This window comes from Haliaeetus albicilla, chromosome 2, assembly GCF_947461875.1.
Source record: "Haliaeetus albicilla chromosome 2, bHalAlb1.1, whole genome shotgun sequence".
Taxonomy (NCBI): Eukaryota; Metazoa; Chordata; class Aves; order Accipitriformes; family Accipitridae; genus Haliaeetus; species Haliaeetus albicilla.
This window is the reverse complement of record NC_091484.1, coordinates 47,809,199-47,823,310: the sequence shown is the minus strand read 5'-3', so window position 1 is coordinate 47,823,310 and position 14,112 is coordinate 47,809,199. Positions and strand designations below refer to the sequence as shown.

At 42.2% G+C, this 14,112-nt stretch overlaps 1 protein-coding gene across 2 annotated transcripts in view; it reads left to right on the top strand.

The window, feature by feature from the left end:
* The window catches only part of BZW2 (basic leucine zipper and W2 domains 2), a 59,100-nt gene that overhangs the window by 358 nt on the left and 44,630 nt on the right, over window positions 1-14,112 (top strand). Inside the window, exon 1 of one of the 2 annotated variants that reach the window (XM_069774027.1) lies at window positions 55-197. The exons of the other annotated variant lie outside the window; for it this stretch is intronic. The gene's annotated coding sequence lies outside the window, so the exon portion shown is untranslated. Of the gene's footprint in view, window positions 1-54; window positions 198-14,112 lie in introns of those variants that run through there. 2 annotated transcript variants of the gene reach the window in all.

The following is a 14,112-nucleotide window of genomic DNA, read 5'->3' as shown; positions in this document are numbered from 1 at the left end:
CTCCTTTATTGCCTTCCCTGAGGCTCCTCCTCCGTGCCCCCCCCCCCGGGGAGGCGCCGGGAGTGGGGCGGCCGGGCGGAGGGGGCGGCCGCAGAGCCGCCCGTGTGTCAATGTGTCTGTCCTTCACTCCTCCATTGTCTGCCGCCGCCGCTGCCGTGCCTGCCCTCCCCTCCCCGGACCGCGCAACCACCCGACAGGTGCGGCGGGCGGGCGGGCGCCCCTCGCGGCCGGGCCGCCCCGCCCCGCCCCGCGGAGAGCGCGGCCGCCGCCGGGCGCGAGCGGCGCCTCAGCCCCGCGGCGGCTCTGCCCGGGCGGGCGGGCGGCGTCCGCGGGCTGCGGCGGGGCAGCTCCGGGCGGGCGGGGCGCGGGGCCTGTGCGCGGCGGCCGTCGCGGGTCCGGGCGGGCGCCGCGGCGGCGTTGCCCGTGTGCCCGCGGAGGAAGCCCGCCGTGCGCGGGTTTGCGCGCCCCGGCCGGCCTCGCCTCCCCGGCCGCTGCCGGGGACGCGGCCTCCCTGGCGTTCGGCGGGCGCGGGGGTCGGCTGGGCGCCTGCTGCGGGCGCGGGGGAGCCCGCTGGAAGCCCCGAGGCCCCCGGGGCGGGCGGCGGTGGGCGTCTGCTGGCGGGAGGGCGGCGGTGCGGGCCGGCTGGCTCCCGCGGCAGGGCAGCCCCGGTGCCCGGCGGCCCTTCCTTCCGCGGGGGCCGCTTTCTTTCTTGCCTTTTTATGGCATCGGTCTGTGGGGTGTTTTCTTCCAGGCAGGAAAAGCTGTTTATTCGGCCAAAGCGGCGGAATAAAGCCCTGCTCGTGTCACGGCATCGCGTCTCCGAAAGGAAGCGGGCTTTGATGAATTGGGAAGGGAAACAAGGCGTTCGGGGTGTTCAGAGCGGTGCCTTTTGTTAGCGCCTTTCTAAAATTAAACCGTCGGTGGAAAAATGATCTTTGTTACGGATCCAACTTTCCGCTCCTCCAGTTGAAGCTCGGTAGGCACAGGGATGATCCTGCGGATCCCCGGCAGGGGACAGAGGCAGAGGTTTAACATCCTTGATTTCTGCGTGTGCTTGTAGGAGAGAGAAAAGCAGAACCCTAGTACTTGGTGCTGACTTTTACCCTCCTTTGTCCAAGTCTTCAGTGTATATTTTTTGTATCCTTTCTTTTAAGAAACCTATTTTCCCCTGTAACTAATTTTTTGAAGGCATAGCTTTATCAGCAACCTGATTTTTTTTTCTTAGGACTTGCAGGTCATCTCGTTGCTACTTATATATCGGAATCTCTCTCTCAAATACTAATCTCGTTCTCTGTTTTCACGTTTGTTAATTGCTTGACTCACTTTCAGGTATCGTGAAACCCTGTTGTTTCCTTCCTGGCTCATAGAAGAGCATGCTCTCTGAATGTAGTGTATCTTCATAACTATTGGGGTATGAAACCAAAATGTGATGCAATTTTATTTTAACAAAACAGCCAAGCTCTGTATGTTTTCCTGATTTTAAAAATCATGGAAATACAGGGATGTACCACCATCTAGTTTTACTTGAATCAACAAGTGTAAACAAGAGAGATTGCTTTGGACTTCAGATTATAACAGATTCCCTTGACTTTTTTTTGTGGGAAACCAAAAATGCCTTGAAGGAAATGCCCTCAAGACAAAAGTGCTTTTTATATTCTGGTCCAGAAATATATCCCCGTGTAGTGCTACCAGAAGTCTGTCACTGGCTCAACTGTGAAGGCCGAATTTAGAGTTTAAGTGGCCTTTTGTTGGTTCACTGTAGGGTCTGAATTTTACCCGCTGTGAACAAATTTTGTGATATTATAGTACGCTGATAATCTCTGTGGCACTATTAAATAACAAGAGCCTACAAGCTTCCTTTCATATTCCAAAAAAAACCTGTGAGGCATTCAGTGTACGAAAGCATGCATATTACGTTCCTTTTTTTTTTTTTTGATGTGAGAATGTCAGTACTGTCATTGCACCCTAGTTCACAGAGTAAACAGGCAAACACAATTTTTCCTTGGCAGCCTCACTGGAGCTCACTTGGTGACTAAGGCTGCAGGAGTGCTTCATCTGCAAGGGTAATAAAATACTTTAACACTAGTTAAAAGTGTTTCTTACTCTTACCTATGGAAGGCTTCTGTATGACCTTCAATCCTGTAGTATGCGGACATTTCACAATCTTTGGTTTATCCTTGTGAGAATGCGATGAGGTAATGAAATGGCATTGCCTCCATTTTATGTATGGAATTTGAAGCATGGAGGCAGCAAATGATTTTTCCAAGGCGGCGTAGGGACTCTGTGGCAGGCTGTTATTCTGTACCTTTGTGTCTTGCCCCTTAATACATTTTCTTTTATCTGCTGTATCTGTTTGTTTCATGTGTTTGAGTTGTGGTTATTACTGTGTGGTAATTAGTAATTTAAGTTTCGCGTATTACAGAGGGAGAAGGAAATGTTAACCTCACTGTGATTCAATATATTGTTTAGATTTCAAATGATAAGTATTACATAAAAAAAAATTCCCTATTTCCTCATCAGGTGATACGTCTGATACTTTTGATTTGTGAAGCAGGTACCAGGGGTGACATTTTTCCCCCGCCGTTTGCTGGTTCTTGTGTGTGCAGGTGTGCTCCTGGGAATATATGATGGCTCTTGTAATCAATGTATAGGTGATCCTAAACACCTGATGTTTTCTGCAGTTGTTGAGAGCAAGATTCAGCAAGAAAATAACAAGTATTTCTTTAATTGAGTAATACTCAGTTTTGGTGAATGTACAAAACAATAAGCTTTTTCTTGGGTCAAGCTGGGGGAAAGAGAGTGCCTTATGCCTTGGAGAGTGCACCATGAAACTCTCAGTCTTTGGACATGGAAGAGTGGAAAAGGAGACGCCGAACTGGTTTCAGGCTGTTTTCTCTCAAATGACTAACCTTCACTTCTGGAGGCTTGCCTGAATTATGGCCATGTACTCTGCTGCTCTGCTAATGGTAGCATGGGTCAAAGATCCTATAGCCTCTTTCTGTGCCTGGGCTTGGCATGATCAGAAACTTGGTCTGACCCACTACATTTTATCTAGGGAAAAATAAAAGAATAGGTCAAACAAGTACTGATATTCCTATGACTTACTCTCCTAGCTCCCATCTCACTGGTTCACAGCTAAGGACTTCCTCAGCAGAAGGTGGTATCTTTGTGTTTGCCTATGTATTTGATAGCCTGCGGTGGGATTTTCAACTTTAGGTAAACTTTGTGTCTGCAGCATCCTGTGATTATAACTTTCACAGCTGCTTGAAAAAGGACCTCTTTTTATTTGTTTTTGAACCTGCTACTTCATGGTTTCATTTGATTCCCCACCCCCAACCCCCAGTTCCTGTTTTGGGAGACGATGAAGAATTGTTTCCTGTTCACCCTTGACGTGCAGTCATGCCTTGACAGACCTGTGTTATCCCCTGCCGCTGTCTTTTTGTCAAGCTGAAGTCTTAGGTCTATTTAGTCATTCCTATATAAAAGCCATTTCATATGGTTCTCAAGCGTGGTTTTGTAAAATGGTTCTTTCTTCTGCATGGCTTGGGCTGTGGAAAATCTCCTTCACGTGGAGCTGAGTCTTTCAGGCAGACCTCCACTGGGTTTTGGTCCTGCTGTCTCCAATCCTTATAGTTATATGCTGGCTAATGTGAGGAATATCAAATAGGATTATTAATTTAGATCAATTCAAGTTCATGCAAGTTCAAGGGGTTTTTTTATTGCTAGAAACATCCTCTGTTTTTTCCTCTCAGATCTCACAGATGCTCCTCTGTGGATAGGTTACTCCCTCCCTCAGTTAATGGGCATTGCATAACTCTTTGACTTCCTTAAATATTTTTATTTTATTCTAAGTGGGTTTTTTTTAGGTTTCATCTGTTTTTGGATCTTGGGACAGCCGCTGGATCTGTGATATGATCTGTCAACATTGCTAAGTCTTGTTTTGTACCAGAAGGTAGATTATAAAAAGACCACAAAAGAATAACTGAAAGCAGCCAGGGACTGACAACCACGATACATGTTTGAACACAATAGGTACATGTTTGAATGACAAGGTATTCCTATAGCCAAGGTGCTCATCTGAGACATGGATAGAGATCTCCATCTGCTACCAATTCCCTGTTGGGACCTTGCACAAAGTTAGGCTTTCTCTACACTTTGAAATTTAGGAGCAAATCCCAGCACTTGACTCTAGCTGTATCCGAAGTCTGGCAAGATGAGACCTGTGCTCACTTCATCTTCTCTTGAACCCTGACTTGAAGGATTCTCAAGCATATGGGACAGAAGGACACCAAAGTATCCTCCAAAAGATTGTCTAGTCCAGACTATTGGGTAAGCAGGGTTGAGGTGAGCAGTGTCCTCCAGTGGGAAATAACAGGACAGAGCTGTGCGAAAGTACGGGTTTGGGACCTGAAGGTCCTCCTGACAGGGTTTATTAGTCTGATTTAGCACGAGTGTTGGTGGTTTGCTCCTAGACGTGATCTGACTGAGCAGAACCAGCTTTGGTGTTTTTGCACCCAGAACATAGCCAGCATAGCAGCCCTCAGTAGAGGGTTCTTTAGAGAAAACTGCTTGCAGGTTTTTTTGTATAGGCTGTAAAGTGCATTTTTGAGTATATGCTTTTATATTTGTGTATGTCTTTAACTGCTAATTGTGCAAGGGCAACCCGCGTAATCTTTCCACAGACAGTGAGGGTTAATGGTGCAAAGAAGGAATGTTGAGGCACTTGGGTATTGTGATGATGAGGGCAACGTGAGTGCCTTAGATAAATGTGCATTTGTACTACCTGGTTAAAAGCTTCTTTTCAAAAAACCCCCAGCATTACTGTCATAACAAAAGCAGATATGTATACCCCTTGCTCCATTTATATACTCAACATTGGATCTGTAATTTAGGGAAAAAAAATTAAATTGGTCCTTTGCAGGTTGATTTCATATTCTTTTAATTGTTCTAGATGGTCCTAGTATGAACAACTTGCTCAGACAATACATCTTTTTTGCTTTTCATATGAGGCCTTAAGTCATTACTGTTCTTTTTGATTAAGAGAAATCCAAGCTTTAAACAAATTGTTTTCATGCATATGAATTCCATGTAGGTAGGTACTTTAATTTTTTGTAAGTGTAATAGAAGAAATGGCATACAAGCAGCTTTTTGCTGATAAAGGACTGAGATGTGTTTAGTGACCGCAGAGCAATATGTGTCAGAGGGCTGGCTGAGCACCTTTGCAAGTCTAAGTTCTTTCCCACTTAAGCCTTGCAAGTGTTACTGTAAGAGTTGATTTGCGATGGCTTTTCAGACAGGTGTTGCTAAAATAAATTAAAAACTTCAGAGACGTAAAGTAAATAAAATTACATAAAGCTGCAAGGGAAATACATCTCTGCGTAGAAGGACATTAAAAAACTTCACAGCACATGTAGACCCTGCACCAACTTTGGGGAATCATGAGTGCGGTACCGGGAAAAATGAAGACCCTGGGAGTATCAGCAGCAGTTAGTGACAGTTAAACCTTTTCTCTGGTGAAGAATGGTGGAGGCAGTTAGGTTAAACATATCTAATTAGATCTAATTTGTGACTAATTTTTTAACCTAAGGCAAGTTTATTTAAGCTCTGCTTACAGTCATCTACAGATATATGTACGTGTTTGCAGGCTTAAGGTGATTGTTTAGGACAGAGGAATGAGATGATGTGTTGAATGGGTATGTGCTGTTAAATTCAGATTGCTTTAAGAGACATCATCTTTCACTCCTCAGCTTATTTTCTGTCCTCATTCCTCCTGTTCAAATTCAAGAATTCTTACGGCTGTGTTGCACATAAGGCAATAGGCTGTCACATCTGTCTTGCTGCCTGAGTCTACAGGTAAAGTAATTCCATTCTGATACCTCATGTGCAATAAATTTCAGCTGCGAGCTGCTGTGGTTGCCCATTAAACTGTGTATTTGATTTCTGATACTGTATCTTTTTCCATGTGATCTGTTGTTGATTAAATATGAGTCTTCCCCTCAACTGCAGCAGTACTTACTTGTTAATTTAAAATGGTAATTATCTGTTGAAAGATAGCTAAAATACTCAAGGATCACTCAGAGGTGATGCTGGTGTGTGAGAGGAAAATTGACAAATGGAAAAAATCTATTGCTTCTCCCTAGAGAGAAGTCTGTGGAGTCCAGTAATATTCTGCTGTGCCTGAAAACCCTTTTGAACTTGCTGAACCATACTTCTTAAATCTAGCTGTAGATCTTGTAAGATACTGCAAAAGTCAAAAGCTATTCCAAAATAAAGAGAGTCCAGTGACCGAAGGGGTGGGTACAGTGGTGTGGTGGCCATATTTATGGCACTGTAGTGCTCCTCAAGATTCTTACATGCTGTGAAGCTGAGAGCAGAACAAAACACTTGAGTTTCAGGGTTTAACAGCTTTGGTCTTCTGTAAAGTGTGGTTGTGTAGTGCAAGCACAATAAAGGGAAGTCATTTATTTGTAACATACTGCTGGTAAACCTTCCGACTTGGATCACAGTTTTGCAATGGGGTTGGAGAAATGCAAGTGGCAGCTCATGTAGATCAGACTGCAAGACTAGGATGTGCTTGGTGCATACTTCCTAGGCAAAGGGAAAGTAGTTAAGGGGTAATAAGCTAGTCATGAGTCAGTATGGAAGCTGAAAACCTGGCTAGTGGCTGATACACATGGTAAGAGCTTTTTTTTCCTTTTGTTCAGTCTCGTTCCCAGTCCATCTTTATCACTAAGTACATTTTAATATAGTAAAAAAACTTCCTCACTTGCCATAGAAAACAAATAATCTTTTGTTGAGTTACGTATTTTGGTTTTTAACTTCCCAGAAGTCAGGAAAATTTTTCCAGGAAGTATATCAGTAATAAGTCCTACCATAATAGGGACTTTGTAGGAGCTGTTAGTTGCTGTGTCTAAGAACTTTTGAAATTAGAAATGTGTTTTTTCCTAGTATGGAAGCTGTAGAATTTTCTGTAGGAATTTTAAAATTCATTGAGTACTTCATACATAGGCATGTTTTTGAGTCCTGTATAAGGATTTGCTCTTGCAAAATCTGAGTTATTCTTAGGTCAGGTGGAGAAGTTTTGTACAGAGGTTGCTTGCAGTTACTGCAGACTCATAGTAGCAGACAAAGATTATTGCTTTTAGTCGGCCTCTAAGAAGGATGGATTACCTCTCGTGAGAATTAGAATTGAGGGCAGACAGGTCAGACAAAGAAAATGCTAGACACAGTCTGGGACAGAGAGGTTGGTCAGGGACACAGGAAGGAAGCATCTCCTGTGATGTCTTGAATCCCGCGTTACACCCTTCTACAACTCGTTCAACTACTGCAGGCAGAACAATTAAATATGGCTTTGGGGTGGTACTTCATTGTAATAACCGCTATTTCATGTGTTTTCCTTAAATGTGTTTTCTTTTCATGCAGAAAAAGAAGTCTAAGCAGTTCAAGAGTTTGTAATTTGCAAGCTTAAGTGATCCTTTCATTTTAGGTCTTGTTTCCATAAGTCCTCTACTTCTCTAGAAATGTTTTTAAGAGGGAAAATTCATTCAGTGCATTCAAGTTATACGTTAGTCATTTTTCTTCTGATAAGGCACAGGGGTGAAATCTTAGGAATGTGTTACTGAGTATTAACATATACAGGCCTCGTCATTTATTCTCACTACCATTTCATGCCTCGAGTGATAAAAAATTAGAAAAACGAAGTATGTTATTTGTTTTAAATACTCAAGGACTAGTAAGCCCTTTAGAAAGAAGAGGGGATGGTGAGTTTCTTTTCAATCTACAACCTTCTCTGTATGCACCAACATTGATAGGAGTTTGGTTAGGGTCTTGTTGCTGGTTTTGTCCCATGTCTCTGCACCTCTCTGAGGGTGCTCCTGAAGCCTGTGCTGTTAAGTCTCTGACTTAGGTGTGCTTTGACTATATTAATCTTAATGCATGGTTTCCTGTGACCAAGACCTAAGGATCCCCAAACCATCAGCCAGTGCTATGGAGGAAGCTTAGTGTTGTGCTGTTGAATGCCATGTTCTGCCTGAGATGGTTTTTTTCCTACATTTTGTGGCAAAAAGAGGCCCCAGTCAGCAGGTCCCTAGGGCCGCCTGCATCCTTGGCTCTGCCCTTGAGATTCATCGATCGTCCTGTGTGTCAGTCTCAGCTCCCTTCCCAGCATAGGGAAACACCTGCTCCTCCTGTGCTTAAGTACATGGATGAGGTCTTTTGTGAGGTTTTGAGTTTAGCTATCTTGTTTTGTGGAACTTTATTAGAAGACTTTTCCTGGAATTAGAGAAAGGAAAACGTACTCATAATTTACTTTTCCAAAGGAGCCAAGGGAAGGGCTTCATATTTTCAGTTGGTTTATTCCTGTTAAAATGTTGATTTGTGTATGCTGAAAAGTGCCTTCTTCCCAGTGTGCCCTGCTATCAATATGTCAGTTTGTTTGCATTGCTGTTGTGCCTCCAAGATCCTTCGTTATGATAGTGGACTGGTTGTTTAGTGACCTACACTGCTAAATCAACTAGGCTTCAGACTGTCAGGGCTCTCCTGTGATGAAGTTGTGAGATTCTTGAACTTTCATCTGCAAGCAGTGGTCCACAGCTCCCTGAAGCCAAATGTTTCAAGCCAAAGCATTTCATGGGCAGCCTGTTTGATGCTAGGATTAGTTAGTTAGGTTCCTGGATATAGGAAGGCCTGATTCTTTCCCCATTTTCCTTTGTCTTGTCTTGTTAGTTTTAACAGTTGTTGACCTTTTCAGTCTGACCTGGCAGGTATCAGTGCAGTGTTATGGTATGAGGAGACAACACAAAAAAATCTTTTGAAGCCAAGGGGGAGCAAGATGTCCATGATGGGGAAAAGGGCACTGTCTTCCCAGTGTAGACCAAGATGTTCCCCACTTATTCAACATCCTTGTTACTTTTTTTTTTTTTGTAATCCCAGTATAAATTACTTGGTTCCTGTTAATAACTAGTTTGGTTATTAGATTACTTGATACCTACCTTAATTAGTGTTCTCAACAGTTGGTTAATAAAGGTGCATATCAACATATTCTTAATCTGAAATATCAATTCTGTTTTTGCAGCATTGTCAAGAATAGAGGAAAAATACCACCTATTGCAGTGCCCCTCATTGAGAGTCATGTTGAATATCTGCTTTCTTTTATTTTAGATTTTTAAAAAAATAAATTTAGATTGGTGCTTCTGCTACATTTGCATTTTATCTTCCATTAGCAAAGAACATATGCCAGGTTTTCTAGTTTTGCAACTCTACAGAGTGTATCAAACTAGGCAGAGCAACATTTGAGGTAGGATGGAAATGTGTTGGTCTGTGTGGGCTTTAACAGTCAGTTCATTGACTTTGAGAATTTGTCTGTATCCATGATTGAACAGATCTACATTCTGAGATTTAGCATCACTTCTCTTCTTAAAATTAGAAATAATTAATTTTTTAATTTTCCTCGTTGTGTGATAGATGCAGTAGCTGCTCTTTGGCTACTGAAGAGCTTCTGTTTCTTTCAAAAAGACAGGAGGTGTAGCACTGAAAGGTGTATGCCTGTTTTCACTGAAAGTTAATGTATTTTGTACAATCCTTTTCTAGATCCACATTAAAGAGCCCTAGGTTAACTGGCATGTCTTTCTGAAGTCCTCAGAGAAGCCTTTCATTGTGTTTTCTCAGTCCAGAAAAAAAAAAATCCTTTAGCTGTCTCATTAGTAAACCTTTTAAATTCTTCATATCTTGCATCCTCATAGGAAGTGAGTTGTAGAAATCTGACATTTTATTGGCATTCTTACTCTCTTGTATGTACATATGTATGCATACGCCTACAGATATACATCCAGCAGAACCTTTATTAGGTTATCTGCAGAAGTAGGTTGCTGATATTGGCCTTTCCAGTGCATGAACAATGATGCTGTAAACAAGAAAATAGATTTCCCTATTAATAGTGTCAAATATCATTGTGCCAAGCTGACATTGATACAGCCCAAACAACTGCAAAGCGGATGTGTGCTTCTGCCGAAAGAAGCCAGACTGGCTGGCATAGTGATGTCTTATGCCCATTTGAAAAGTTGTTAAACCTATTCCAGCTAGAAATCCATAACTCCTGCAGTAATGCTTGGCTTCAGAAACTGGGTTGGGTGTGGGTGGGTGGTTGTGGTCTGATGCTGAGCCTATTCTTTTAGCATATTTGTGGTACGCTGGATTTTGAAACGTCTCTGCCAACAATGGAAATTCTGTGAATCATTTCAGAAAAGATAAACAAGCAGGTCTACTGTATTAACTATAGAACTGAATAATATGCCATTAGTTATTGTCCTGTACTCTTAACTATGCCTGAGATGTTTTTAGGTGTCACTAAGCTATAGACTTTCACACAGGTTGCCACCCTACAGGTATGAATTTCTGTTGTAGAAGCTGATGGAGGAAGTTTGATCTAGTTCAAATACCTAAAAAGTGCCTAAAGCTGAAGCTGTGAAGCTGTGCACAGGAGACTCCCGTAAGATCTCACCCTAAAATGAGCAAGCAGAATGTTTTAGATAAGCTGTTTTCTGGAAAAGTTTATGTTTCTCCATTGATGGTGAAAAGAGGCAGGGATTGCAGGGTCAGACTTAGGTGTCTGTTGTCATTCATTTTAAAGTTAGGTCAAATGCACCCCATTTTTGGGTTCTGGCAGTTGACTGTTTGGTTAAGGAAAGTGGATATTGGTTTCAGCTTAGCTGATTGCCTCCTAAAATGGTCAACAGTGAAATAGGTAGTAGTCCTCACAACCAATAGCATCACTTAAATTGTTGGGGTTTGCACTGAGCTGAGCTTACCGACAGCTCTCCGTGCTTCCATTTCCAGTGCATGGGCACAAAGCGCTTCAGGAGCTGCTGCAGTGTAAACTGTACTGCCCGCAGGTGGGATTTGCTGTCTCTGTGATGGAGAGGGGTAAAATGTTATATACCTGCTCTGGTCTACATCTGGGTGAAGCGGATGTCTCTCACTCAATAACTGCTTTGAGCTTTTTGTGATGTGATTATGCTGTTAGCACATGACACTAATACTGGAAAATAGATACAAATTAGCAACAGGCTAATTACTCTTTTTTTTTTTTTCTTTTTTTTTTTTTTTTTTCCTAGCTTGGGTGATTTATATTGCTACTTTATTTGACTTCCTTTTGTGGCAATGTTTCTTAATTCTGAGATTCTGACCACCTGTGTATATAAACGCATTTTTGAGAACTGAGTTTTCATCTGATTGCAATTATGTTCAAAATTGCTTGTAAATATATCTTTTTGAGGAGCAAAACTATCGGGATGCATTCATAGCATTTGTAACAGCTATTGCTTGCAATGCTGTATTTATAGATAGACTCTGAATTCTTTGGGTTAGTTCGATGGACTTCAAAGTCTACTGAATCTGGATTACCAACAAAGACATACTCTTGGGTTTATGCATTTATATTTTCAGATAAGTGTTGTGTTTAGTGTCATTTCTGTCCAGATAGAGCATGGAAGCAGACTAAGAAAAGGGAAACTGAACTGTTGAAATTGAGAGAAGATGTGGTGTTTTGAGCAATTCTGTGACTGTGTCTGTGTATGGTATATCAAAAAAGAGGAAACTTTGCCATACATGATTGCTTAGCATTTCAGCTTTTTGGTTACCAAACAGAGACTGATTTCCCAGTTTGTTCTGATGTGTGAATAGTCTTGGAGTCCAATACTCTCTGACCAGCTTCTTTTAGATATTCCACACATGGAGGGTGTGATGTTTAATATCTTACTTACTTATGTGAAGATAGTTGATGTTACATGGGATTTCTGATTTAGCAGAGTGATACAAAATATACTGAAAACACAATACAAATGTAAGTTACACCTAACAAAGTAAAGCAGTTGCAATGCACAGTTCAATCACAATACCAATGTGATTCCTATTACCAGCCTCAACAATATGCTCGTCGTCACGATGCTGGGCATCCCCAGTCACTGGGAAGAAATCCGTGGGCTGAATCACAATATTCTGTACAGACTGGCTCAAAGCTTTTTGTTTTCATCACTGAAGACATCTAGTTTGAATGTTTTCCCTCATCTTAAAAGAAGCAACCTAAAGTCCTCCTACAAAATTAGTAATACAACATGCTGACCCAGGTCAGTCTTCTCCTCACCTGGCCTTACTGAATTGCCGCCCAGCTCTCAGTGCTGTTGTCGTCATACTCCCAAGTGGAGTATGCTGTCATGGGTGAGTAATGCTTGTCTTGTGTGTTTGTGGATTTAAGAGACAGCCTTTCCTGAAGTACAGAGCGAGAAGGAGCGACATGGGATACATGATGCCTATAAGTTATCTGACCTCATAGCAAAGCTTGACTTACTGGAGAAATTGGCTTTTGTTCCAGACCCTGGTCTCTGAAAGCGGCCTGTAGAGTTGGATAGGTGTGGAAAAAAAACCAAACCAAAAACCAAACAAAAAAACCCAACAAAAAAACCCCAAACAAAAAAAAAACCCAACAACGAAAAAAAAGAGGGGAGGTGTTTGAGGTGGGTGGTAGAAAGGAAAGGATGTGGTGGTGTAAAAATATAGATAGATGGGAGTGCTACATTTCTTTCTTTCATGCTCTTGTCATACTTACAGCAATTTTCAGCTTAGAAGGTTGTATTATCCTTGTGCTTATTAGCCCCTGATAGACTCTTCTTCCATGAATTCATCTAAGAGCTTTCAGGCTTCCACACAGTGGTGAAGAAATGCCTTTCTGAAGTAAGGCTGAGAGTGCTGGTATGTGAGCTGCCAAGCAGTGGGTAGGATAACAAGTGTGTGCCCCCTCTCTGCGTGTTCAATCTGTAAATGCTATTTTTCTGACTCACCTAGGATAATAGTTGATTGTGTAGGCACCCCATGCCATACACTGTTGGGTGGGTTTTGGGTTTGGTTTTTTTTCAACACTCAACTTGTGGATGTGAATCAATTTCTATTGCTATAGAATTATTTTGGCTTGGTTTGAGAGGAATTGTATCCATCACTGCCTAGAAAATAACTATTTGCAGGTTGGAGCAATCCGAGTGTTGACTACTTTTATCCCCCACGCCAGGAATTTGTTCACCAAAACTAGTGTGTTCTGTCAAAATGTTCAACCTGCTCTGAGGAGGAGAAAGCAGCTGTAAGGAACATGGGACTGGTTTTGGGATGCAGAGTGGTACAAGTCAGTTATGGACTCGTTTTTGATCCAAGTGAATGCTGCTAACAGCATAATCAGTGTTCACTGGTATGTTTGGAATAGTTGACATGGTGCAAAGCGTTGTGCATTTCCACTGCTTGCTTTTTGTGCCACCTCTTTTTAGCCAGAAATGTCACAATTCAGGTATCTAGAAGCTGCTTCACTGTCCTGCAGGTAAAAAGCCATGTCTTAGCTTGGTGAACTCCTTTCCCTTGCACATGATTTGAAGAAATAATTAGGGAGTTCTAAGCTAAAACTTGCTTTACTGCTTACAGCAGTTGTCGTTTTATTAAAGCCAAGGCCTTCACCACTTGCAAGTGTGTAGGAGGTGCTGGCTATTAATACATCCCTCCTCCGATTACTGTTTTTAGTTCATGAAATAATAAACTGTTAGCAACTGGGAGGCATTGCTTTCTGGAGAATGCACACTTTGTATTTATTTTTTTTAATTTTAAGCTTAGCCCTTGTAATTTTGAGGACAATTTATGGATTTTTAAATGCTGCAGTGCTGTGTCCTGGAGGCACTGGTGATCTCCTGTGCTTTTGCTGCTGCTCAGAACTTTGAGGTAGCTAGAAAAATGGAAGTGGCACATCTTCTGATTTTATTATTTGAGTTGTATGAGTAGGGTCAACACTGAGCAGAGGAGTGGTACTCTACACAGGAAAGCTGCTCTTTCTGCATTGGCCTTCATTACTGAGCTGTTCTTGTGTTGTCCTGTGCCTGACAGACTTAATTGCTGGGAATGAAGCTTCTGGTAATTTTTTTAGCACATTTTCTTCCAAATACTTGCATTTATTGGTTTATTGAAGACCTGGTTCAGGGGGACCTTATAAAGTAACTCCATTAATGATTTCTTCCAAGCGTACTGTGAACAGTGTCTAGTACAACAGTCTGCCAAACATTAATGAAGGATTGAACTAAATTGCAG